Consider the following 26,952-nt stretch of genomic DNA (forward strand, 5'->3'; position numbering starts at 1 on the left):
GTTGCACCAACATGCTTTAAATTAATCATTAGATGGATTAGAGCTAATCTAGGGTTTGTAAATGTAGGTGTATAAGTAATCAGAGACGTTAATTTTACATTTGGATCAGTAAATCTGCGATTAAAGATTTTGAATATTTACACCAATGGAGGTATTTCCTGAGTTGAAACAAAGTAGCTAGCCTACTTGACAAATGAGGCAATGCATTTGATGTTCTTTGATAAAATAGTAACAACATAGCACTGCTGCAACTCCCTCGTGAAAGGTCTCCATGGGTTGGTTAATTCCAGACAGACTCGTCAGGTAACAGCTAGTGTAGTCTGACACCAACAGGCTCCTGAACAGCATCTATCCCCAAGCCATATAAGACCACTAAATAGCTAACAGAATGACTACACAGACTATCTGAGTTGACCCTTATATTTAATTTATTTCAATGTCTATGCACACTCACAGGCCTCTACACACTCACGCAGACTGACACACACATAACATGCACACACGTTTATACCAGTGGAGGCTGCTGAGTGGAAAAAGGCACATGGAATGGCATCAGACCTTGAAACCATGTGTTTGATGGATTTGATACCATTCCACCGATTCCGCTCAATGCCCGTTCTCCACATTTAAGGTGCCACCGACATCCTGTGATTTATACTGACTCTACACACATCCACACACACTCACATACAATCATCCTTTACGCTGCTGCTACTCTGTTTATCATATATCCTGATGGCGAGTCACCTTACCCCATATACTGTACCTCTATCACTCCAATATCCCTGCACATTGTAAATAGGGTTATGGAACTGACCCTGTATATAGCTTTTTACTTTCTTGTGTTCTCCATATTTCTTTTTTATGTCTGTGTTTGTTCTACCTTATGTTATTTTTAGTGCCACATTGACTGACCTTCTTTTCCTAATATGGATTTGGTCTTTTACCAAATAGGGCTATCTTCTGTATACCCCCCCCCAACCCCAACCTTGTCACAACACAACTGATTGGCTCAAAAACATTAAGAAGGAAAGGAATTCCACAAATTAACTTTTAACCAGGCACACCTGTTCATTGAAATGCATTCCAAGTGACTACCTCATGAAGTTGTTTGAGAGAATGCCAAGAGTGTGCAAAGCTGTCATCAAGGCAAAGGGTGGCTACTTTGAAGAATCTCAAATACAAAATATGTTTTGATTTATTTGACACTTTGTTGGGGTATTATTCTACAATGTAGAAAAATAGTTTTAAAAAATAAAGAAAAACCCTTGAATGAGTCAAAACTTTTGACTGGTGCTGTATTTTTTATTTTTCCCAATTGAATTACATTTTTGTTACATGTCATTTTTTGGTTCAACCATAATGCATACTAAGCATCATCAAATTGTCCATATGAAGGGCCTGAGACCACGAGGGGTCAATGTTTTTCGATGGGAGATCCAGTAGGCCTCCCTCTGTAGTAGTAGTGTCTCGATGTTACCTCCTCTCCTTGGTAGAGTAACATGCTCAATGCCTGTGTATTTGAGGGAGGAGATAGGATGGTTAGCTTCAACAAAGTGAGGTTAGCTTCAACAAAGTGAGGTTAGCTTCAACAAAGTGAGGTTAGCTTCAACAAAGTGAGCTGCTACTGGATAGTCTGTTCTTAAACCAGATTGAGCTGCGGTGTTCAGCTATGCATTGTTTTAATTGCCTTTTCGTTTGTCCTACGTAGGCTTTCCCACATGAATAGGTGATGAGATAGATCACGCCCTTTGTCTTGCATGAGATGATACCCGAACAGTGATTTTTCTACCTATATGTGCGTGTCTGAAGAATTGTGTTTTTGTAGTGCTATTGCACTATATGTATGAGACACCTTTGTAGTTCCCATTTGGTGGCCACAAATTTGTTTAGCCCTGCATAACTGGCTATATGGTAGTTCATTCTTGCGGGGACGGGGATGCATACCCTCCGCATGTAGCAGGGTATTGAGGTATTGAGGGCTGTGTCTGTGTGTAGTGCATCATTCTCTTTAATAATCCATGAGTCCAGGTAGTTTCTTTTTCTCTCATCAGTCTGCATGGTGTATTTGAGATATTCAGAGCTCTCGCTTGGAATTAATTTAGTTCCTTCTGACTTCCTTCCCAGAGCACAAAGACATCTTCTATGTATCTCTTCCATAGGAGTTTTTTTTAAATAAGGGGCTGTTTCTGTATGGTAAATGACTGTTTCCTAAAATGGTTCCACATACAGGTTCACATAGTTGGGGGCAAAGGGGGAGCCCATGGATAAACCCAGAATTAGGGGACCATGGATAAACCCAGAATTAGGGGACCATGGATAAACCCAGAATTAGGGGACCATGGATAAACCCAGAATTAGGGGCCCATGGATAAACCCAGAATTAGGGGCCCATGGATAAACCCAGAATTAGGGGCCCATGGATAAACCCAGAATTAGGGGACCATGGATAAACCCAGAATTAGGGGCCCATGGATAAACCCAGAATTAGGGGCCCATGGATAAACCCAGAATTAGGGGCCCATGGATAAACCCAGAATTAGGGGCCCATGGATAAACCCAGAATTAGGGGCCCATGGCTAAACCCAGAATTAGGGGACCATGGATAAACCCAGAATTAGGGGACCATGGATAAACCCAGAATTAGGGGACCATGGATAAACCCAGAATTAGGGGACCATGGATAAACCCAGAATTTGAAGGAAGAAATCTGACTCAAAGATGAAGTAGTTATTGGATAATACCAGTTCAGTGAGTTGCAAGATTGCACTCATTGGATGGAGCAAGGGTAGGGTATCTCCTCTGAAGGCAGCGTTGCAGCGCGTGCAAGCTTCCAGTGTGTGAAATGTTATTGCACAAGAGCTCCACATCAAAAGTGTCCAGCAGGGTGCGCTCTGGTATCCTCCCTAAGCCCTCGATCAATGAGATCATGTGACTAGTGTCTTTTACGTAAGATGGGAGACTCTCAACAATCGGTTTGATGTGGGGGTCCAAAAACTTAGAAATGTTGGATGTCACAGAGTTGATTGCTGCTACAAAGGGTCTACCTGGGGGAGGAGACACTGGGTCTACCTGGGGGAGGAGACACTGGGTCTACCTGGGGGAGGAGACACTGGGTCTACCTGGGGGGTAGGAGACACTGGGTCTACCTGGGGTAGGAGACACTGGGTCTACCTGGGGGGGAGGAGACACTGGGTCTACCTGGAGGAGGAGATACTGGGTCTACCTGGGTCTACCTGGGGGGAGACACTGGGTCTACCTGGGGGAGGAGACACTGGGTCTACCTGGGGGAGGAGACAGACACTGGGTCTACCTGGGGAGGAGACACTGGGTACCTGGGGAGGAGACACTGGGTCTACCTGGGGAGGAGACACTGGGTCTACCTGGACTGGGGAGAGAGACACTGGGTCTACCTGGGGAGGAGACACTGGGTCACTGGGTCTACCTGGGGGAGGAGACACTGGGGGAGGGGGACCTGGGGGGAGACACTGGGTCTGGGGAGGAGACACTGGGTCTACCTGGGGGAGGAGACACTGGGTCTACCTGGGGTAGGAGACACTGGGTCTACCTGGGGTCTACCTGGGGGAGGAGACACTGAGACACTGGGTGGGGGAGGAGACACTGGGTCTACCTGGGGGAGGAGACACTGGGTCTACCTGGGGGAGGAGACACTGGGTCTACCTGGGGGAGGAGACACTGGGTCTACCTGGAGGAGGAGATACTGGGTCTACCTGGGGTAGGAGACACTTGTTTGTAATTTACTGACAAAATAAAATGTTGGTATCTTAGGAAGTTTCACACAGAATTTCACATTCACATTTCACATTCACACACATTTTTTGGTGATTTGTCCTGATTCCAAACAGCTTTCTACTTTGTATATGATATTATGCTGGAATTCTAGGGTAGGGTCATAATTCAGCTTGTGATAGAAGTCACCATTCATTCACATACAGTTGTTCCTCCTTTAAAAGTTGTGAGCTTACACCGCGGGACTTAAGAGGTACCCAGGATCACGGGTTAATTGCTCCAGACCACCACAAGGGGGAGTTAGAGCACTCATTGTGTATTTGGGTCCCAAGGTTTTTATATGACCAATCATATCGAGTGGTTCCAATGACGAATTTGACGAGAGCCACCTGTCCCTGGTGACTTTCTTTAGCAATGATGGCAGACAAAAGTAAGCAGTTATAACGTCATAATGAGTCAAGCAAAAAGTTTACAACTGAGATTTACAATTCGCTATTTAGCAAGTTTTTTTCAGTCATATCCAATACCAAGTGTATCAAACTCCATTATTTGAATGTTGCTGTGTCTACATATATGTATTACAATTATACACTTCAACAGTGTTTACCACTCCTGCTCCTGGGACACCAATGATTACACATTGTAACTATGCAATAGACTAGAAACATGATTGTAAAGGCTGATTTGTAATTCATATATACAGAATAAAAAACCCTACATCCTGCCAGCACGCCCACAAGCGTGCTGAATGACATGTGGAAGAGAACGAGGAATGAGATGGGAGTAACAATCCAGGCTATTTTCTCTGAGACCGGCATAATAATGTAATGAAACAAGCAGGGAGCAGGTTTCGAACCATCAACATTCTAGCCTGAAGTTCAGCACGCTATCGACTGTGCCCAAATGTATTAATTGTGGTTGGGGCCAGTTGGGGCTAAAACACTTTATCAATTGGAATCTTTAACATGTGGAAAGAACCTTTACTAAAGAATGATCTAATCTTTAACATGTGGAAAGGGGAAAAGTATTAGTATTAGTTTTTCACAAGCGTAGCAGGATGGGATATTAGCTAAAAATAGACTATTCAACCTTTACTAAAGAATGATCTAATAGCCGAGAACCCTTCCCCAACTTGAGCTAGGCGTGAACCCCCATAACTTGCAACAAATCTTTTGTATCTAACTTTCCAAATCTACCTACGCACGTATCTACATACACACGGTTAATGTTCTGAAAAAACATATATATGTACAGTTGAGGTCAGAAGTTTGCATTCACATACAATTTTTCAACCACTCCAAAAATTTCTTGTTAACAAACTAGAGTTTTGGCAAGTCAGATTATTTCACTTATAATTCACTGTTTTACAATTCCACTGGGTCAGAAGTTTACATACACTAAGTTGACTGTGCCTTTAAACAGCTTGGAACATGCCAGAAAAGGATATCATAGCTTTAGAAGCTTCTGAAAGGCTAATTGACATAATTTGAGTCAATTGGAGGTGTACCTGTGGATGTATTTCAAGGCCTACCTTCAAACTGCCAAATGGACAATGACCCCAAGCATACTTCCAAAGTTCTGTCAAAATGGCTTAAGGACATCAAAGTCAAGGTATTGGAGTGGCCATCACCAAGCCCTGATCTCCATCCAATAGAACATTTGTGGGCAGAACTGAGAAAGTGTGTGAGCAAGGAGGCCTACAAACCTGACTCAGTTACATCAGCTCTGTCAGGAGGAATGGGCCAAAATTCACCCAACTTATTGTGGGAAGCTTGTGGAAGGCTACCCGAAACGTTTGACCCAAGTTAAACAATTTAAAGGCAATGCTACCAAATACTATTGGAGTGTATGTAAACTTCTGACCCACTGGGAATGTGATGCAAGAAATAAAAGCTGAAATAAATAATTCTCTCTACTATTATTCTGACATTTCACATTCTTAAAATAAAGTGATGATCCTAACTGACCTAAGGCAGGGAACCTTTACTAGGATTATATGTCAAGAATTGTGTAAAACTGAATTTAAAAGTGTTTTGCTAGGGTGTATATAAACCTCCGACTTCATCTGTACATTTAGAGATGAAAAAAATATCGTTGATGTTTATTTAGTTATGGATCCATAATGAATTACTTGTTCAAATATTCCATGATTCTTAAGATATGTGTTGACTGACTATAAGCAAGTGATGTCTGCTAAATAATCAGGTTGGGTTTCTCCAGAAATAAATATTTCTAAATAAAAAACTGGCTTTATTTACAAATGAGTGAGTTTGTCTCACCCCATGTCCAATAATTGCCCTTTTCCTCTCTCACTCTACGTTAAATTAAAACAAAATCTCCAAAATATTGTTACTTTTTAAACAAAGCTATTATTATTATTATTCATTCATTTAGAATTATATAAAAGCCACTTAGATATTCTCAGATATTCTCACAGATCCTAACGGAAAATGCCCCTTAGATATTAATTTAGAGTCCTCCAATTATCTGAACGTAATTATTGGCTTTTTTTTTTTTGCTGAGTTTATACTGTATAGCCTCGTTATTGTGTTACTATTTCCTCGCAAGTAAGCAAGTAACATTTGATTTGATTTATGCTTTTGAGCTGTGAATGCATTGTTTTACAAACTCCGCAAATAATTGCACATATTTTCAGAAAGTATTTAATGGATATGACCTGTTTTGACCATGGCACTGCTCCTTTATCCTGTCAAGGTTTTACCATAGTGTTAAAGTATACCAGAAACATAACTTAACCTGTTTTGACCATGGCACTGCTCCGTTATCCTATCAAGGTTTTACCATAGTGTTAAAGTATACCAGAAACATAACTTAACCTGTTTTGACCATGGCACTGCTCCTTTATCCTGTCAAGGTTTTACCATAGTGTTAAAGTATACCAGAAACATAACTTAACCTGTTTTGACCATGGCACTGCTCCGTTATCCTGTCAAGGTTTTACCATAGTGTTAAAGTATACCAGAAACATAACTTAACCTGTTTTGACCATGGCACTGCTCCTTTATCCTGTCAAGGTTTTACCATAGTGTTAAAGTATACCAGAAACATAACTTAACCTGTTTTTTTGACAGAAACATAACTTAATGGCACTGCTCCTTTATCCTGTCAAGGTTTTACCATAGTGTTAAAGTATACCAGAAACATAACTTAACCTGTTTTGACCATGGCACTGCTCCGTTATCCTGTCAAGGTTTTACCATAGTGTTAAAGTATACCAGAAACATAACTTAACCTGTTTTGACCATGGCACTGCTCCGTTATCCTGTCAAGGTTTTACCATAGTGTTAAAGTATACCAGAAACATAACTTAACCTGTTTTGACCATGGCACTGCTCCGTTATCCTGTCAAGGTTTTACCATAGTGTTAAAGTATACCAGAAACATAACTTAACCTGTTTTGACCATGGCACTGCTCCGTTATCCTGTCAAGGTTTTACCATAGTGTTAAAGTATACCAGAAACATAACTTAACCTGTTTTGACCATGGCACTGCTCCTTTATCCTGTCAAGGTTTTACCATAGTGTTAAAGTATACCAGAAACATAACTTAACCTGTTTTGACCATGGCACTGCTCCGTTATCCTGTCAAGGTTTTACCATAGTGTTAAAGTATACCAGAAACATAACTTAACCTGTTTTGACCATGGCACTGCTCCTTTATCCTGTCAAGGTTTTACCATAGTGTTAAAGTATACCAGAAACATAACTTAACCTGTTTTGACCATGGCACTGCTCCTTTATCCTGTCAAGGTTTTACCATAGTGTTAAAGTATACCAGAAACATAACTTAACCTGTTTTGACCATGGCACTGCTCCGTTATCCTGTCAAGGTTTTACCATAGTGTTAAAGTATACCAGAAACATAACTTAACCTGTTTTGACCATGGCACTGCTCCTTTATCCTGTCAAGGTTTTACCATAGTGTTAAAGTATACCAGAAACATAACTTAACCTGTTTTGACCATGGCACTGCTCCGTTATCCTGTCAAGGTTTTACCATAGTGTTAAAGTATACCAGAAACATAACTTAACCTGTTTTGACCATGGCACTGCTCCTTTATCCTGTCAAGGTTTTACCATAGTGTTAAAGTATACCAGAAACATAACTTAACCTGTTTTGACCATGGCACTGCTCCTTTATCCTGTCAAGGTTTTACCATAGTGTTAAAGTATACCAGAAACATAACTTAACCTGTTTTGACCATGGCACTGCTCCTTTATCCTGTCAAGGTTTTACCATAGTGTTAAAGTATACCAGAAACATAACTTAACCTGTTTTGACCATGGCACTGCTCCGTTATCCTGTCAAGGTTTTACCATAGTGTTAAAGTATACCAGAAACATAACTTAACCTGTTTTGACCATGGCACTGCTCCGTTATCCTGTCAAGGTTTTACCATAGTGTTAAAGTATACCAGAAACATAACTTAACCTGTTTTGACCATGGCACTGCTCCTTTATCCTGTCAAGGTTTTACCATAGTGTTAAAGTATACCAGAAACATAACTTAACCTGTTTTGACCATGGCACTGCTCCGTTTTTATCCTGTCAAGGTTTTACCATAGTGTTAAAGTATACCAGAAACATAACTTAACCTGTTTTGACCATGGCACTGCTCCGTTATCCTGTCAAGGTTTTACCATAGTGTTAAAGTATACCAGAAACATAACTGTTTTGACCATGGCACTGCTCCTTTACCTGTTTTGACCATGGAAACATAACTTAACCTGTTTTGACCATGCTCCTTTATCCTGTCAAGGTTTTACCATAGTGTTAAAGTATACCAGAAACATAACTTAACCTGTTTTGCTCCGTTACCATGGCACTGTTTTGACCATGGCACTGCTCCTTTATCCTGTCAAGGTTTTACCATAGTGTTAAAGTATACCAGAAACATAACTTAACCTGTTTTGACCATGGCACTGCTCCTTTATCCTGTCAAGGTTTTACCATAGTGTTAAAGTATACCAGAAACATAACTTAACCTGTTTTGACCATGGCACTGCTCCTATATCCTGTCAAGGTTTTACCATAGTGTTAAAGTATACCAGAAACATAACTTAACCTGTTTTGACCATGGCACTGCTCCTTTATCCTGTCAAGGTTTTACCATAGTGTTAAAGTATACCAAACATAACTTAACCTGTTTTGACCATGGCACTGCTCCGTTATCCTGTCAAGGTTTTACCATAGTGTTAAAGTATACCAGAAACATAACTTAACCTGTTTTGACCATGGCACTGCTCCTTTATCCTGTCAAGGTTTTACCATAGTGTTAAAGTATACCAGAAACATAACTTAACCTGTTTTGACCATGGCACTGCTCCTTTATCCTGTCAAGGTTTTACCATAGTGTTAAAGTATACCAGAAACATAACTTAACCTGTTTTGACCATGGCACTGCTCCGTTATCCTGTCAAGGTTTTACCATAGTGTTAAAGTATACCAGAAACATAACTTAATCTGCCCCTTAGGTACAGAATGATTTCAATTGTACCATTTTATAAACATTTGAATGTTTTTCCTTTTGCCAATAGCGCTGAAGCTATTGGGTGTTGAGGATTTAAAATCTGGCTTGCATTTTATTTTGTGTTAGTAATGTTGCCAATATGCCAATTATGTTTCAAATCCTGTTGCACTCTCTCTTTGATGCATTTCAAGAAACACAATCTCTTTGTCCTCCACACATTCATGAGAATCCATTCATATAATTTATCAACCATAACTGAAGTGGAAAGGATCCAAAGGATGTTCACACTTCCATTCTTCTGCAGTTATTTCTCCAGCTGCAAAAAAACCAACATAAAGTACAATTAAATCAATTATGATTATGTAAATATTTAACTTCAAGGCAGAAACTTGCAGGGAGAATTTGTTTTAAAGAGACTTCCGTAACTTCTTACCAGAACCAAGGTAAAAACCTGGATTTGTTTTAAAGAGACTTCCGTAACTTCTTACCAGAACCAAGGTAAAAACCTGGATTTGTTTTAAAGAGACTTCCGTAACTTCTTACCAGAACCAAGGTAAAAACCTGGATTTGTTTTAAAGAGACTTCCGTAACTTCTTACCAGAACCAAGGTAAAAACCTGGATTTGTTTTAAAGAGACTTCCGTAACTTCTTACCAAAACCAAGGTAAAAACCTGGATTTGTTTTAAAGAGACTTCCGTAACTTCTTACCAGAACCAAGGTAAAAACCTGGATTTGTTTTAAAGAGACTTCCGTAACTTCTTACCAGAACCAAGGTAAAAACCTGGATTTGTTTTAAAGAGACTTCCGTAACTTCTTACCGGAACCAAGGTAAAAACCTGGATTTGTTTTAAAGAGACTTCCGTAACTTCTTACCGGAACCAAGGTAAAAACCTGGATTTGTTTTAAAGAGACTTCCGTAACTTCTTACCGGAAAAAGGTAAAAACCTGGATTTGTTTTAAAGAGACTTCCGTAACTTCTTACCGGAAAAAGGTAAAAACCTGGATTTGTTTTAAAGAGACTTCCGTAACTTCTTACCGGAAAAAGGTAAAAACCTGGATGCAGACTGTCGAAGTAACAATGTTTATTGTAACAACAGGGGCAGGCAAAGATCAAGGAAGGCAGGGGTCGATAATCCAGAGTATACGAGCAAAGGTACAGAACAGCAGGCAGGTTCAGGGTCACTTAGACAGAGATCGGTAATCCAGAGGGGGCAGAGGTACAGAACAGCAGGCAGGTTCAGGGTCACTTAGACAGGGGTCGATAATCCAGAGTATACGAGCAAAGGTACAGAACAGCAGGCAGGTTCAGGGTCACTTAGACAGAGATCGGTAATCCAGAGGGGGCAGAGGTACAGGACAGCAGGCAGGTTCGGGGTCACTTAGACAGAGATCGGTAATCCAGAGGGGGCAGAGGTACAGGACAGCAGGCAGGTTCATGGTCAGGGTAGACAGAGATCGGTAATCCAGAGGGGGCAGAGGTACAGAACAGCAGGCAGGTTCAGGGTCAGGGTAGACAGAGATCGGTAATCCAGAGGGGCAGAGGTACAGAACAGCAGGCAGGTTCAGGGTCAGGGTAGACAGAGATCGGTAATCCAGAGGGGGCAGAGGTACAGAACAGCAGGCAGGTTCAGGGTCAGGGTAGACAGAGATCGGTAATCCAGAGGGGGCAGAGGTACAGAACAGCAGGCAGGTTCAGGGTCAGGGTAGACAGAGATCGGTAATCCAGAGGGGCAGAGGTACAGAACAGCAGGCAGGTTCAGGGTCAGGGTAGACAGAGATCGGTAATCCAGAGGGGGCAGAGGTACAGATTGGCAGGCAGGGTCAGGGAGGACAAGAAAAGAGAGACTGGGCAAAACCAGGAGCTGAGAACACAAAACGCTGGTTGACAAACAAAATGAACTGGCACAGACAGACAGAAAACACAGGTGTAAATACATGGGATATAAATGGGGAAGATGGGCAACACCTGGAGGGGGGTGGAGACAATCACAAGGACAGGTGAAACAGATCAGGGCGTGACACTTCTGATTTACAATAAATACCGTGAAGAACTTTGAAGAGGTTATATAAAATAATTCCATCTTTTTGTTTTTAAATGGAAGAGCTTTAACATGAATGAGATGTGTTTAGCCTTTCATAGTTGAACAGTGGGTGTAGTGAGTTAAACTCAATCTTTAGGAAACACTGAACACATTATTACCTTCATGAACCCTTATGGGTTTGCCTTTTGAAGTGCAAGAAAAATATTACAACATTGCAATAGAAGCTTTATCAAAATTAATACATTTCAAAATGTAATGTGGAAGACCAAGAACGTGTTGACATTGTTAAGTGTATGCTAACAAAGTTCTCTGAAGTATTTGACGCTTTTGAGTAATGTTTAGAAAACTTTTCGAAGGCTCTAATTTGCACCTCTGGGGTGTTGCGTGCGTCATTGTGTACACCCGCTCTCTAATAAAGCCACTCTAGCAGCCGAGGGAGGAAAATGCACGATTTTCTTTAACAAATCAGACAGTGTTGATCAAACAGGCGCCTCAGACAAAAGACTCCATCAGTTCATCAAAAAGATAATTTCAACCCATTTCCTGACCTCCCTTTCTGGTTGTCAGTCAAAGTCTCATTTACACCTCTGTAATTGGGCTGTGTGAGTGGCTTCCTGCATGGCTGACATTCGCCTAATGAGAAACCCCTGGCACTGCTGCCCCTCTTTCTGCCTCCCCTGGGGGAGCTCTACAGGAGTGTGTGTATTTGTGGGTTGGATGCACGTGTGTGAAGAGGGAGGGGATATGGTGAGGGGTTCATCACCTGTCAACCCCTTAGCTAATTGCCCCGTTAAAGAACACACACTTCACATGCAAATGGCTACTGCATTGCGCCAATCTGAAGTTTATGGTGATCCCGTGCAAATACTATATGCATAAATTTGGTCCCAGATATATCCCTGCTTACATCTCCAGCTGACAGAAGTGTAATTAATTGTTAATTGTAAAACCGTTACTGCTTATGTAAGAAATACAGGGGGAAACATTGAGCTAGTCTTATAATGAGAGAGACCATTAAAAGTGCTGATCCTGCACTTGTTTGTAAAGAGATAGTAAGATAAAGATTACAGATCAACATTTTTTATACAGATGGTTCATATAATAAAGTATTACTGCCTGTATCCTCTCAGTCACTTCAGGTCCAAACCCAAGGGCTGGAAACGGGTACAAACAAATCCGCAAACTGTAAACTTGTGCTGAGGCCAAAGAGGTCTATAGAGAAAGAGCAACCCCCCACTTGTGGCAGAGGTAATCCCTTGAGCTAGTATTTTCTCTGGGCGTTTGGATGCTACCAGTTCATTTGCCTGCCTTTCAGTTGAGTTTGTTTGTGTTTCTGTTGTGGTCGCTGGCTCAGGGAAGAGGCAATTAAAGTTGTAAACTGCAGCCGTTCCGCTCAAATAAACATCCATTAAGGCAAGCGTTCAAAGTCATCGGATGTGATGAAAGAACTGGGCTGTGTAGTATCCAACCATTTCAATGGAGCTGGGGATGTGGCAGTGAACAAAGTTACATACAGTAACTAATAATAACATGCTATACTGACTTGTCATGTCTTGGCCCGGGTATTTCTATCCATTTAAATGTGATTGGTACACTTAAAAGCAAACACAAGTGACCAAAAACAGACCAGATAAGTCACTCTTCTTTTTGGTATATCTTTCAGACCTAATGTTTTGTACACTCAGTGTATAAACATAATTGGTTAACATAACATAGCCAGGTAACAAGAACAGCAGGTGCTGGCCCACACTGACCACAAACCCTCATCAAGTCTGGGGAACATACATACAGAGGTTATAACATGACATAGCCAGTTATTACTGAAACCCTCACCTGCAGGTCGTCCAGGCGGTTGGTTCCCTCATGGGTGTTGATATGCCCCACTGCACCACGTCACAGCATGCCTCCTCTCCTGCAGTGCCAGGCGCCACACGTCCACCCCCTCGGAGAACGCCAGCAGGGAGAACCTGGGTCAGTCAGGGAGGGGGTCTGGGGTTAGATATGACAATAACAAATGGCTGTGAATGTAGCAGTGGTAAGATGGTTTCATGAACGGGGCGGCAGCGTAGCCTAGTGGTTAGAGTGTTGGACTAGTAACCGAAAGGTTGCAAGGTCAAATCCCCGAGCTGACAAGGTACAAATCTGTCGTTCTGCCCCTGAACAGGCAGTTAACCTACTGTTCCTAGGCCGTCATTGAAAATAAGAATTTGTTCTTAACTGACTTGCCTAGTAAAATAAAGGTTAAAAAAAAATGAACTTAATGAACCTAAGTTACACAAAACTATTATTTTATTTTATTTCTATGGACACAACCTTCCCTGAAACATTAAGTATACTGTGTAAGGCTCTGCTGGAAACAAGCACTAAAATAGAAAATAAATCTAAAATAAAATAATCAACAGCAGACAAAACCAACAACACTAAGGATCTCTTCCTTTCACAAAATAAAATGTAAAAGTAAAATCTGACTGAAAAAAGCTATTGTATCTTTGGATCAAACTAGTCAACCAAGACGAGAGACATTTTTTTATTCCACTCCTAAAGTTGGAGCATATTGTATTTCCATTTACCTGAGTTGGATCTACTAGGTGCCACTTGCACAGGTTTAAGTAATGTTTAAAATCCTAAACAAGGCACAGCTTTTCATCAATTGCCTATCCCAGCTGTTCGCAGGGAGTAAGAAAGTTTGTGAAATAGTCTCACCATCAATATTAACTAAACAGAAAACATTGTTTAATTGCCTGCACCCATTTGTCCAGAGCAGTCACAGTGGCCTTCATTATAGAGAACACAGGACAATCTCAAGGGTTCAGCAAGTAAATACATTGTTCCAGAATCTTTTTACCAACAGGCATCAAACACAGCTGGGTCCGAAGCATTAGGCTAAAATAAAGCATTGATCTAAGCAGTGTTAGTGTTTCAACAGTCCTATGAAAAATGTCTTCATGTTAAGGTTAGACGGCAAGCTAGCGGGACAACTTCCGGGGGAACTGGAGGGCCCGCAATTCATAAAAATGATGGATATTAAACATTTATGTACATACAAGTGTCTTATATTGGTTAAAAGCTTGAATTCTTGTTAATCTAACGGTGCTGTCTGATTTACATTAGGCTTTACAGCAAAAACATGCCATCTAATTGTTTGAGGACGGCGCCCCACATCAAAATATTGTTCCACCGGCACAGGTTTCATAAATTCACAAATAGCGATTAAATATTCACTTACTTAAAAAAAAATCTTCCTCTGATTTGTCATCCAAACGGTCCCAGCTACAACATGTAGTGTCGTTTTGTTAGATAAAATCCTTCTGGCGCCATCGATTTGAGTAATCCACTCGTTCAACTTGCAGAGCAAGGAAACCAAATTGCTACCACTAAAACTTTGTTAAAACAAGTCAAAATACATTTCTATTTAATCCTCAAATACCCTAGAATGTAATTAAACTATAATATTTCATATGGAAAGAAGTATGTTCAATAGGAAAACGATATTAGCAGGTGCGTGTCCTCCTCATCGCGCGCATACACACATTTTATTATTTGTTACTTTTATTATTATTTATTTTTTTTACCTATCTATTTTTTACTTAACACATATTTTTCTTAAAACTGCATTGTTGGTTAAAGGCATGTAAGTAAGCATTTCACTGCAAGGTCTACACCTGTTGTATTCGGCACATGTGACAAATACAATTTTATTTGATGACAAGCCACACAGTTCGTTTGTTTAAAAGAGTTTTAAATAATGCAGCCATCTAAATAAGTCAATGAAATCCAGTTACTTTTGCAAAGCATTATATGCAACATAGCATCACTTTGCATTTTGAAAAGGTATAAAACTTTCTTTACTCAAGTTTAATTGAGAACTTTTTATTGGCCTGAAGCTTCCTGTGGTGATTGAGCAGCAACCACAATGCCAGGGCATTATCTCCAACTTCTTAAAAATAAAATTGTAACCCAAATGGCTAAGGGATAGAGAATAGGCAGTGCTAACTGAGCCAAGACTCCTCAAGCTATTGGAGGCTGAACAACTGCAAACAGATGATAATTTATCTTCTGGAGAATTGTTTTTTTTTTTTTATCATGATTTAAGCGAGTAAAGTAAATCTGGGTTTTCAACAGGGAAACTGACAAACAAAAATGATCAGTAGTGCTTTGGGCAGCATTTGATTGGGCATGCCTGGGGCGGTGTTCTGCAGTTTGTGTGAAGAGTCAGCAGGACGCCCTGGGATTGATAAGTATCCTTTGATGAAGACATGGCAAATACTCCTCCCTGCCCAAACACAACAGATCCTTGTAGGTTAAGGACAGTTACTGTGGGTGCCACGTTTCATCTAGTTTGCGACTAGTATTTCAAACAAAACATGTGGGAGAAGCTCAAATAGACAAATACTGTCACCAAGTATATATTCCGACGAAAGTATGAATATGTTGACAAAACAATGATTCTGCTTGGTCCTGATTACGCTCACAGGAGAGCAGATTTTGCTCCAAAGTCATCCAAAAGCTGTCTAATGAAGAGAACAGGTCTTTTTTTAAAGATTTTTGGTGACAATAGGCAATTGGGGCTGTCTCCCAATTACATCATTAGTTTTCAAAACTGAAGAAGAAGGGAGCAGAGACAAAGATATGAGAAGTGGAACGCAGCTAACAACAAAGGTTCCCACAACTTTAGAGAACGTTCCTTTAAGAGTCTCACAATGTCATTATAACTAACATTTTCATAGAAAATGTTCCATGTTGTGCAAAGAATGTTCCCAAGAGACCATTCCCTTAATGTCAAATAGAACGTGGTTACCATGTTCTCAGAACTTAAGATATTATTATATCTTTTTTATTGGAACATTGCATAAACATTCATGTCCAGTTTTCAAAAATAGTCTGATGGGTGACAATATTAGCCTTTCACTTGTGAATGACATATTATCACTTGTGAATGACGCCAGCATAAACAAGAGAAAAGGTGTACCTTTTTTTGCGACTTTTTCCAATCATAGTTGCACACCTCATGTAGCCTAGCCCCATAGGCCTATATGTTTTGAGAAGGTTTGTATAACAACCAAAGTGGCCAAATAACTTCTTAATAATAAGCACATTAATCTGCTTTACAACAGGTGTAGACCTAACTGGCACACATACCCAGTTGAAGTTAGATCATTTTCACCATAAAAAAAATGCACCTTTATAATAAAAGCATTATATGCATCGTCACACTTGCAGTCACGTTTGATAATGGTGTTTTCCCGCTAGTGGAACATTTGCGCTTATAACCTACTGCCATGTGTGCATTGCGCTTATAATGTGAAGAAATAGCCAAATAGTATCCCACAACTGTCACACCCTGATCTGTTTCACCTGTGCTTGTCTCCATCCCCCTCCATGTGTCGCCCATCTTCCCCATTTTCCCCAGTGTATTTATACCTGTGTTCTCTATTTATCTGTTGCTATTTCATTTTGTTTCGTCAAGCTGACCAGTGTGTTCCCCTTGGTCCTGTCTTTCTCTAGTTTCTTTTTTCTAGTTTTCCCGGTTCTGACCATTGAGCCTGTCTGCCGTTCTGTACTTTGTCAATAATCCAGTGTGGTGTGACGTCTGCCCGCCCTGACCCTGAGCCTGCATGGCTCTCTGTACATTTCAGACTCTGCTCTGGATTACTGACCTCTGCCTGCCCTTGACCTGTCGTTTGCCTGCACCCCTGTTTTAGTAATACACTTTGTTACTTCGAAACTGCCTGCACCTGGGTCTTCTCCTGAGCCTTGACAACAACTGTCACAGAGTATGTTTGGAATACTTATTTCTCACAAAGAATAGAATAGGTCAACTTTTGTACTATGGGGGATAGTAGACTGAGTAGTGCTTTAGCTGTTCGTTATGCCTACTCATCTGAAAAGTATATGTGGATAGTTGTGGACACTTCGAATATCTTCAATATGCACCTCGGAATTGGATAAGGATGCACGCAGTTGCATCCCTGATGTGTCTGTTTTCACTCGCAGCCTATGAGAAAGATTCATTCACCTGACTGAGAGTCATGTGAGTGAGAGGTGCTTCCGAGCAAGCAAGCAGTACGCAAGGAAAAGGGAATTATAATGACTACATTCAACCTAAGGGCACACCAGCCTTTGGACTCAAAAGGAATGGATTTTATTAGGGGGCATTACGGCCACACAAAGGGGATGGAAAATTCGAGTAATTATCAGGTGCTTGTCAAATTGTGAATGAGAGACTGATGAAGTGTGTACCGCCTTCACAAAAAACAAAGCAGAACTCACACTTTTCATGCGGCATTTTTCAAATCATCATTAGAGTCTTAGAATGTATTACAAATCCAAACATATAGCCCAACGTTTGTATCACAACTAAAGTCACATACAGTTGACGTCGGACGTTTACATACACCTTAGCTAAATACATTTAAACTCAGTTTTTCACAATTCCTGACATTTAATCCTAGTAAAAATTCCCCGCCTAGGTCAGTTAGGATCACCACTTTATTTTAAGAATGTGAAATGTCAGAATAATAGTGAGGAGAGGGATTTATTTCAGCTTTTATTTCTTTCATCACATTCCCACTGAGCTGCCCCTCAGTCCTGAGCTACCCCTCAGTCCGGAGCTGCCCCTCAGTCCGGAGGAGTTTGTTTAGTCCAGTGGGGCCCTTTAGTAGGGTTGCCAGTCCTAGGTTGGCGGCGAGGGTCGCCGTTCCTTGGAGGCCACAAAAACAGACTAAGACTATGGGTCCACTTCCCGCGCCAGAGCCGCCACCGTGGACAGACGCCCACCCAGACGCTCCCCTATGGATTTAGGTGTGCGGCCGGGAGTCCGCACCTTTGGGAGGGGGTTACTGTCATGACCTGGCCTTAGTTATCTTTGTTTTCTTTATTATTTTGGTTTGGTTAGGGTGTGACATGGGGATTTATGTGTTTTGCCTGGTCTATGGGTTTTGTATGTTTATGGGGTGGTTCTAGTCTAGGTGTTTATGTAAGTCTATGGTTGCTTAGATTGGTTCTCAATTAGAGGCAGGTGTTTATCGTTGTCTCTGATTGGGAAACATATTTAGGCAGCCATGTTCTTTGGGTATTTTGTGGGTGATTGTTTCCTGTGTCTTCTGTCTTAGTGTCATTGCACCAGATAGGACTGTTTCGGTTTTCACATTTGTTGTTTTGTATTTTGTAGTGTTCTCGTGTATGGTCTCTATTAAACATGTTGAACTCTAACCACGCTGCATTTTGGTCCTCCTCTCCTTCAACGGAAGAAAACCGTTACAGCCATCCCCCATGGTTGGGATGGTGTTCTTCTGCTTGCAAGCCTCCCTTTTTTTCTCCAAACATAACGATGGTCATTATGGCCAAACAGTTCTATTTTTGTTTCATCAGACCAGAGGACATTTCTCCAAAGAGTATGATCTTTGTCCCCATGTGCAGTTGCAAACTGTAGTCTGTCTTTTTTATGGCGGTTTTGGAGCAGTGGTTTCTGAGCGGCCTTTCAGGTTATGTTGATATAGGACTCTTTTTTCTTTGGCTATAGATACTTTTGTACCTGTTTCCTCCAGCATCTTCACAAGGTCCTTTGCTGTTGCTCTGGGATTCATTTGCACATTTCTTTGGCTATAGATACTTTTGTACCTGTTTCCTCCAGCATCTTCACAAGGTCCTTTGCTGTTGCTCTGGGATTCATTTGTACATTTCGCACCAAAGTATGTTCATCTCTAGGAGACAGAACGCGTCTCCTTCCTGAGCGTATGACGGCTGCATGGTCCCATGGTGTTTGTACTTGCACACTGTTGTTTGTACAGATGAACGTGGTACCTTCAGGCATTTGGAAATTGCTCCCAAGGATGAATCAGACTTGTGGGGGTCTACAATTATTTTTATTTTCCCATGATGTCAAGCAAAGAGACACTGAGTAGGCCTTGAAATACATCCACAGGTACACCTCCAATTGACTCAAATTATGTCAATTAGCCTATCAGAAGCTTCTAAAACCATGACATCGTTTTCTGGAATTTTCAAGCTGTCTCCTTAGTATAAGACACAGTCACCTTAGTATATGTATTCTTCTGACCCACTGGAATTGTGATACAGTGAATTATAAGTGAAATAATCTGTCTGCAAACAAAAACAATGACACAAAATTCCTTGTGTCATGCACAAAGTAGATGTCCTAACCGACTTGTCAAAACTCTAGTTTGTTAACAAGAAATTTGTGGAGTGGTTGAAAAATGAGTTTTAATGACTCCAACCTAAGGGAATGTAAACTTTCGACTAGAAACAACACCATAAATATTCACTTACCTTTGACGATCTTCATCAGAAGGCACTCCCAGGGATCCCAGTTCGACAATAAATGACTGATTTGTTCCATAAAGTTCCATAAAGTACATCATTTATGTCAAAATAGCCACTTGTTGTTAGCGTGTTCAGTAATCCATCTTCATGAGGCGCAGGCATTTCATCCAGACAAAAACTCGAAAAGTTCCATTACAGTTGTTTGGAAACATGTCAAACGATGTATGGAATTACTCATTAGGATGTTTTTAACATAAAACATCAATAATGGTCCAACCGGAGACTTCCTTTGTCTTCAGAAAAGCACTGGAACGAGAGGTAACTCATGAGTCCGAGGCTCTCTGCCAGACCACTGACTCAAAGAGTTCTCATGAGCCCATCCTTTATAGTAGAATCCTCAAACCAGTTTCTAAAGATGGTTGACATCTAGTGGAAGCCCTAAGAAGTGCAACCTCATCCATATCTAAATGTGTATTCGATAGGCTTCAAGCTTTGAAAAACTACAAACCTCAGATGTCCCACTTTCTGGTTGGATTTTTCCCAGGTTTTTGCCTGCCATATGAGTTCTGTTATACTCACAGACATCATTAAAACAGTTTTAGAAACTTCATAGTGTTTTCTATCCCATACTAATAATAATATGCATATATTAGCATCTGGGACAGAGTAGGAGGCAGTTCAATCTGGGCACGCTATTCATCCAAAAGTGAAAATGCTGCCCCCTATCCCCAAAAGGTTAACGTAAATAATCGATACAATTTAAGACGGGATAAACTGTGTTCAAAGTGGAGCGAGCTTTCAGGTCGTGCGCCCCTATCAAACAGTACACTTCACTCAACCCTCATTCTGAACTGCCCTACTTCTTCAATTCTCAAAGGAAAAACATCAACAAATTTCTAAAGACTGTTGACATCCAGTGGAAGCGATAGTAAGTGCAAGCAAGTGCCACAGAAATCTAGATCCTCATAGAAACCCCATTAAAAGAGAGTGATCTCAATTTCTTTTTCCTGGATGGATTTTTCCCAGGGTTTTGCCTGCCACATCAGTTCTGTTATACTCACAGACATTGTTCAATCAGTTTTCTATCTAAATCCAATTCTATGCAATTATATGCATATCCTAGCTTCTGGGCCTGAGTAGCAGGTAGTTTACTTTGGGCACTCTTTTCATCAGGACGTGAAAATACTGCCCCCTAGCCCGAAGAGGTTTTAAATGTACTTGGCTAAAGTGTATGTAAACTTCCGACTTCAACTGTATTTCATGTAGTCCTCATTATATCCTGTTGAATTCCAACACACAAAATTAAGGAGAAAATAACATAGATTCTAACGGCCGCTAATGACTGCAAGTAAAAATTTGTCTTAGGCATCACATTATACCCTGTTGTATTCCTCTCCTATCGTGACACGGCAGTGCCAGAGCCGACCGCAAGCCAGACCCGGGCACTCCTTTATGGGAAGGCATACCCAAGTTCAACTCACAATCGACTCTGACACAGCCACGGCACGACAGCCAAGAACACCTGCAGTACTGACAATACAGAGTGAGTAAACCTGTAAAATCAACCCTCTCTCCTATACCTTTCTCTCGCGCTTGCCAGAACATCCCTATGGCCAATCCGTCCCTAGCCATGTTGTTTGACTATCAGTGTTTTCTAGATGAAAAGAATAAGTACCTATTTCTGATTACAGGATAGGAGTGTTGGGGAGACAAGATACATCTAGATAGGGAGAGAACCACTGAGCAGATGCCGAAAATAATGATTATATACACAGGTAAGTAGAATGTGAGAGAGATAGAGAAGAGGTTAAGAGCAAGGAGTGCAAATACTTCATGTTGTTAACCGGCCCACTGTATATCATGAGTATAGGATGGTAATAAGGGCAGTGAAAGGGGACTCTGAAAAGAGAGTTCTGATATGCATCCAGACAGTGGCAAAGTGAAAGGAAACCATTGTTGAATAAATAATCCAGTGTTTTAGACATTAATATTTCATTACAAGAGAATGAGATCAGCAAGAAAGTTGATGCCTTCTCGCAAATCTCTTGGAAGGAGTAAGGGACAGTGTTGCACTGCAAAATTCATTAAAAAAGAAAGATGGGAAAGGTCCAAACAAAGGCGGGGGGTCACTTTCTGAGAGGGACGCACATGTGATTGGTGGAGCCTGTCAAATGAATTCGGGACTAGTTTGGTTTGGCTGAACTCCCTCTGCAGGAAATGGACGAAGGAGAGAAGCACAGATCACCACCAACAAAGGAATGGGGTAGCTCGGGTCCCCGATGTCGAGAGTCCTGGGGATTAGAAACGATGAGTTTCAGTGCCAGAGAACTTAATTAGTGATGGTAAAGGAGGAGCAGCAGACTGCTTTTATTTCCCAAAGCTAGACTCTTTCCCTCCCTTGCTCTCTTTTTCTCTTTCCCACCACACCTGTCTCCATCTCCTCTCACATTGAAATCACACCCGCTGGCCCTGCCGCCAAGTTCCGAAGCAGAAATAGTTACACAAACTAAAAAAGATCGCCCCTGGATCATTTGGGATTTGGTATTTTAGAGGTCTCAATTATATTCTGCCTTATCCATATTTCTCCCCGAACAGAACATGGCTAATTCTCCTGTGAAAAGGCCCAGTTTGTAGTGCCTTGAGCCTCCCGTGCCCTTGCTAAAAAATACACTTGGAATTCAGTCTCCAGCACCATCCTATTCTTCCCTTTCTATTGAGATGGAGTGCAGAGAGTTGTCAGGAATCATTTTTCTGGACTCGCCAAGTTTTCTGTTTCTAAAAATGTCTGTGTTGGAGACTCTTGGTGACTCCTATGAAACGTGAACAGAACAGTGTTTGGCTGCTTCCCAATACTGCCCAATGATATGGTAGCATGGTAGCTTAGTGGTTAGAGCATTGGACTAGTAACTGAAAGGTTTGCAAGTTCAAATCCCTGAGCTGACAAGGTACAAATCTGTTGTTCTCTCCTAAAAATAAGAATTTGTTCTGACTTGCCTAGTTAAATAAAAGTACAAATAAAATATGTTAACTGATCATAGCTGACAAGGTACAAATCTGTTGTTCTGCCCCTGAACAGGCAGTTAACCCACTGTCCCTAGGCCGTCATTGAAAATAAGAATTTGTTCTTAACTGACTTGCCTAGTTAAATAAAGGTAAAATAACCATATACATATTGTCAGAAAGGAATAGGAAGAGTCAGTTGTACAACTAAATGCCTTCAACTGAAATGTGTCTTCCGCATAACCCAAATGTTATAATATTTGTGTGTGTAATGGATTTGATGCATATTAGCTTTCTGGATTGAGTTTGCCCGACCCATATTTTAATGTTAAATTTGCAACTGGATTAAGTCATAATTTGGCACAGCATTACAGTTGCTTCTCAGTTTTGCTGCTCACTTTTATAGTATTCTGAGCAAGGTTATTTCATCAATGATAGGTGTACTAAACTATTACTGACAAATGTTTTATTAAAGACGACTCCATGCCCTTGAGAACGTGTTTTTGTAGACTTAGAAGGTGTTGAGTTCAATGTCAGTTCTGAAGAACCGTACTATGATGTTGTACCCCCGTCATCATTAATGTCATAACTCATTCCTTTTTATCCTCTCTAGTCATCTTAATGGAAATGTGCCTGCAGATTAAATATATTAACATCAATACCATATATAACAGTAACATACTGCAGTAACACCCACAAAGGGCCAAAGAGACACTAATGTCTTGCGGCCAAATACTGTACCAAGAGATAATGAATAAAGTAGGTATCATTGTAGCCTAGAAGATTCATTTTTCATATCCCATCTTGCTATTTGAATAATTCCATATTGAAGCGTTACATCTATTTACTACTTCAACCTGGAGGCCAATTGAAGGCCAATAAAGTGAAGGGAACTGCAGCTTTCCTATAACATCAATATTGTGGCAGCAACTCTGTGGCAGTTTGCATCCTTGTGAGCGTGAGTGCTTTAATTTGAGTGGAAAATTTGGGAATTTACCAGCAGACAATGCGTAGACTAAACTGAAAACCCCTGCTCTGCAATAACCCACACAGTGTAGATCTGTCATTTTCATTCTACCCACAGCAGTAATGGCCAACATACAGTATAACAATGGCATTTGCAGCCCTGACACCATAGCACCTCTTTAATATTTACAGGAAAGTATGCCACAAGTCTACTGTGACTGTCTCTATGGGCTTTCTCCATTCAGCAGATAATAAGTTTGATCATTACGCTGGGCTTTATGAGCCAAAGCAGATCAGTATTCATTATAGTGGGGTGTTAGGGACGCAGTGTTCTTAGCCCTCTACCAGCCAGTAATTAAACGCCTCTGGAGGTCCCAGCAGGTAGAAGGAGGAAGTGCTCACCTATCAGAATAGGACGCAGCCTCTCTCGGATATCATGGAGACAATTAAAATGCAGAGGAGGATGCAATTAATGATGATCCCTTTCTCTGGCTCAAGAGAGTGTGCTCCGAGTGGAGGGAGATACCACACGGACAGGTCAATGTGAGCACACGCTGATTGCACACTTGTACATGAGTGTACCCATGTAGACACTCATATAAAACGTGGAGATGATTAAGAGATTGAAACCCTGAGTTATAACTAGCTGTATAATGGCCAAGGTAATATAACTTCATGGAGGAAAACTCGATTCTTTAAACCTGTCTTTTGTCTTTGTACTCCTTTGAATCCGCACTGCCAGACACAAACATTAGACAATAAATCTTGTCTGTCCCTGCGTTAATTAAACAATCTATTATCATTCCCTAATGTTGCATTTATCTCACAGTTAGACACTAAGGAAGGCACATGTGACCTCGTTCGTCCACAGCTGCAATAAAGCTGGATTATGCCTCCAGCTACTGATCCTGGGCTAATTCTATTGCTTAACTCTAAATGGGAATGACTAGGACTGCTGTGGAGAGAGTCGACCAGAGATCAGTTGATAAGGCAGAGAGTATAGAGCTCCAGCTATATGAAGCTGGGGACATCTGCTCCAGTGCACCGGAGTCGTCCATTTGAGATGACATCACCTGAGTGGACACAGCTGGGGAGGCCTCATATAATGCATCACAAAGCACAAGAGGGATAACAAAGGGCACATCATCTGTATTCTATATATAACCCTGACCTGTCGAGAGAATGACCAATCTCCCCGTATCTTGCCGTGGTACCTGCCGGTGAGGGACTAGTCATTTATCATGGGCAGAGGGAGAGGTGGCAGAGAGGGGTGCTCTCTTGTTACACTCATCTGTCTAATCTATTCCTCTCATGGGGGCTGTGTGGAAATCTCATCACTATGGACCGTGCATTGCATCTCTAAAAGAATGCCAGCCCTGGTCAGGGTAAAGCGGTTGAACAAGGCCCCCCAGCGATAGCCAGAAAGAGGGACGCTTTCATGGTGGCTCACGGTGGTATTGCAGTTGCTCTCTCGCCCCAAAAGAATACCCCATCTGCTTCCCATTAGAAAGTCAAATAATAGTTTAGTCAGGAAAATAAAGACATTTCTGACAGCATCATAATGCAAAAAAAAAATATTACAACAATTCAAACTATTTTGGAAGAGACCGAGTTTCCTTCTACTTCACTCAAGAACAGATTAACATATTTTACTGCTAAAAAGCTCTGATATCTCTGTCCAGCAGTATGTCGTCAATGTTCATTCGAGAACATAATTCTCAGGAAACATAAGTCCCCATGTTTTAGGGGGCCTTGGCTCTGTCTGAGACATGTTGCAGGGGCCACTGCCTGGGATATATTCAGGGAGGTTCAGAATTTTGCAGATAGAAAAGTAATCACTAAAGCTGGCATGATTCACTATCCATTACAGACACATCCCTCACAAAACATTTATATCTGGACATTGTGTAAGGTTAAACCTACTTGCGCAGGCTGGTCACATGCACTCCCATTGGCTTATTGTTTGGCTGATGATCTCAAGGTCACCTCTTCCAAGTCGTGTACTAAAACCCACTTCTCGGATGCATCCGACAGGAAAAGCTGGGGTGGTGTGGGACTCGCCCCCAAACAGTCTCAGTCTCCCGGGGTCTGGGAACACTCTTCTCAGCAGGTTGTGGCTTTAATGGGTATTCATCAGGGCAAATCAGTCTTTCGTCTTCACTCGTTAGCACTATAGACAGTTTTTATCATTGTAGTTTTGAAAGTAATGCTCAAGGCTAAATGGCGATGTTCGGCCCCTTCTCGCATGCACAACTTTAAACAAACACACATTGAAGAACTCTAATTATCTCTGCAGGTATGGTCCCACATTGTTTGCATGATTGCCAGTTGCTGGCAAGAGGTCCAAGTGGAACCTTGGAAGAGTGTGTGAAAGTGGTGCTTGAAGGGAGAGGCGTGCATGGAAGGAGAGAGGCAGCAAGCTCAGAGCTGGGCAGGGATGTCTCTGGCAGGTTTATTTATAACATGGAAGGAGAGAGGCAGCAAGCTCAGAGCTGGGCAGGGATGTCTCTGGCAGGTTTATTTATAACATGGTAAACGAGATCGTGCAGGAAAGGAAACAAAGGAATGGCTTGCTTGTTGTTCTGCCAAGAGGCTGGCAGCTGATACCTTTCGAGCTGTGGCAGCATGCCAGCCCATTGAATCAGAATGACAGTGCCAGCAATTGGGAGTCCTTTGAGCTGAGATGGAGACCTGCTCTGCTACAGTACAGCAAGTGGAAATGAGCTAAGACAGAGGTAGGTCCTTTGGAGCTCAGTAGGTAGAGCATGGTACTTTTAAAGCCAGGGTAGCGGGTTTGATTCCTGGGACCATCCATATGCATGCACGCATGACTAAGTCGCATTGGATAAAAGCGTCTGCTAAATGGCATATATTATAGGATACTTTTTCAGAATGACAATTTCAAGAAATAAAGGAAGGAAAAAAGAAAGAGAGACACAAACATATTACGAGTGTGAGACACGAACATAGTATGAGTGTGAGACACGAACGTATTACGAGTGTGAGACACGAACGTATTACGAGTGTGAGACACGAACGTATTAGGAGTGTGAGACACGAACATATTACGAGTGTGAGACACGAACATATTACGAGTGTGAGACACGAACATAGTACGAGTGTGAGACACGAACATATTACGAGTGTGAGACACGAACATATTACGAGTGTGAGACACGAACATAGTACGAGTGTGAGACACGAACATAACATATTACGAGTGTGAGACACGAACATATTACGAGTGTGAGACACGAACATATTACGAGTGTGAGACACGAACATATTACGAGTGTGAGACACGAACATATTACGAGTGTGAGACATGAACATATTACGAGTGTGAGACACAAACATATTACGAGTGTGAGACACGAACATAGTATGAGTGTGAGACACGAACGTATTACGAGTGTGAGA

At 41.3% G+C, this 26,952-nt stretch overlaps 1 long non-coding RNA gene across 1 annotated transcript; it reads right to left on the bottom strand.

Annotated features, from left to right (window-relative positions):
* Positions 1-1,309: 1,309 nt before the first annotated feature.
* On the bottom strand, positions 1,310-25,925 carry LOC121840046. Its single transcript, XR_006079330.1, has 3 exons — positions 25,456-25,925; positions 13,117-13,250; positions 1,310-1,513 (listed from the first exon to the last, which is right to left on the bottom strand). It is a non-coding gene; the product is annotated as an uncharacterized LOC121840046 (long non-coding RNA).
* Positions 25,926-26,952: the final 1,027 nt, after the last annotated feature.

The sequence above is a fragment of the Oncorhynchus tshawytscha genome, linkage group LG19 (genome assembly GCF_018296145.1).
Source record: "Oncorhynchus tshawytscha isolate Ot180627B linkage group LG19, Otsh_v2.0, whole genome shotgun sequence".
Classification (NCBI taxonomy): Eukaryota; Metazoa; Chordata; class Actinopteri; order Salmoniformes; family Salmonidae; genus Oncorhynchus; species Oncorhynchus tshawytscha.